Below are 2,093 nucleotides of genomic sequence, written 5' to 3'. Positions count from 1 at the left end.
TCCTTGGGAGCCGAATATTCCAGACTTTGGGCAGCCGAAGTGTCAACTTCTGGCCTTGGTGGATCAGGAGAAATCCTTCGTGACGACACCTCGGGGTCATCCGCTCCATGTGGCGGGGAGGCAGGAGGAGGCATTTCACTCTCCATCATCTCCGGAAGAAGATCCCCTGAAGACAAACTCTGTGGAGAAGGGCTACGAGCCAGACTATAACGAATATGTCTTGGTTATTATTCTCAGAGACAAAACAAGATATATATACCAAAGTACCTTTTTCACTTATAGCTCGGTTGAGGGCTGGCCCCCTTGCAGGCGTTGTGCGGTAAGGACGCCCTCTGGGGCAGGGCTCCCTTGCGAGGGTTTCTTCCCTCGTTTGGAAACCTCCGTTTCCAAGTCTTCAGAGGCGGCCCTTTTCTTACCGTCAGGAGAGGGGATTTTGGATTCACCTCCCCGATTATCCTCCTTCGCGGAGGCACTTACTCCCCCAATTTGGATGTGTAAAGTATGAGGCCCACCGGTGGCTTCTCTATTCCTCCCCTCATCTTCTCCTGATGGCACCTGATACGGTGCGCGCACAAGCATCCTGATCAATAAAGGATCCAACGAGATTTCGGGAAGAGGGGCCAAACACCTAATCATGTCCGCCTTCCTTATCCAGTCCTAGCAGAGAGCAATTTTTCAGAATGATGTTAACATAAAGGAAGGTGTGTTCGATAGCGGAATTACTTACTTGGGTTTCCGGACGGTTGTAGTTGAGACCCACGTCCTCGGTGGTGTCCGGACACTTTATTCGTGATCTGAAGAATGACCCATACATCTCTTTGAGCATCATGCTGAAGAATTGTCGAATGGTTCGCGCTCCTTCCAGGTTGAACTCCCACATACGGAGAGGTCGACATTGGCAGGGCAGGACCCGACGAACCAGCATTACTAGCATTATCTTGACAAGACTGACATCCTCCTTAAGAAGGTCTCGGATGCGGCCTTGAAGTGTCAGCACGTCATTAACTAGCCCCCTATCTAGCCCCTTGTTGACCCATGACGCCAATTGCGGCGGAGGGCCCAAGCGGAACACTGGAGTGGCTGCCCGCTTTGTACCTTGGGGAGCTATGATGTAAAACCACTCTCGTTGCCATAAGTCAGAAGTTTCTGTGAAGGAACCCTTTGGCCATGTGGCGTCGGCGCCTTTGCTTATTATAGCGCCTCCGCACTCCGCGTGACGCCCGTCGATCACCTTCGGCCTCACATTGAAGGTTTTAAGCGATAGGCCAAAGTGGGGGGTGATGCAGTGTCACACCCTAGTTAGCTATGCATTAGAGTGTTGCATCATGTTCACTCTTTCATCAGAAACCTGAAATGGGGATGACAGAACCCCCAGTCCCCTCTGAAACCAATTAGGGTTTACTAAAAACTTTTTCAATGAACCTGAAATGCCCTTCTAAAATGCCCATCATTTTTGTCTTGGTTCAGAACCTCTGCCAAAAGTGATGCACATTTTCCTAGGCCATCTTAGGGGTTTTGAATTAAATCATAAATAATTGAATTTGGGCATTTAAAATTATATAAAATATTTAAATGCTCAAATATCTCCAAACTAAAATGTTTCATGTTGGAAATAATCCAACTATGGACCAGGAGTAGTTTGGTGATTTTAGGAGTTGCCTAAGTATTTTATTTAATTCAACAAAGTTGCAGAAGTATTAAAAAAACAGAAAACAGAAAGAAATGGAAAAAACTTACCTGACGCCTGCTCCCGGCCCACCTGCCGGCCCAGCCCAGCGCCGCTCCAGGGAGCTGCTTGCCGGCCAGGCAGGCAGACAGCTGCCCGACGGCGACCGCAGCGCGCGCCACGCACCTGCTCGCCGCCTCGCCGCTCCCCTCGCCCGGTGACGTCGTGGATCGGCCTCCCTCGCTCCCCCGAACCCCCCAGACACCCCCTCTCCTCTCCAGCTCCTCTCCCTCGCGCTTCCCCGCCATGACCGACGCCACCATCGCCGTGCCTTCGTCGTAGCCGTGCTCCCCGCCGCCCGTGCGTCCTCTCATCGTGTCCAGGAGCTCCGCCGCTGTCCACTCCATCGAGCAAGCCGAGCCCCAAG

This window comes from Triticum dicoccoides, chromosome 2B (genome assembly GCF_002162155.2).
Source record: "Triticum dicoccoides isolate Atlit2015 ecotype Zavitan chromosome 2B, WEW_v2.0, whole genome shotgun sequence".
NCBI lineage: Eukaryota > Viridiplantae > Streptophyta > Magnoliopsida > Poales > Poaceae > Triticum > Triticum dicoccoides.
Note: the sequence above shows the minus strand (reverse complement) of the source record.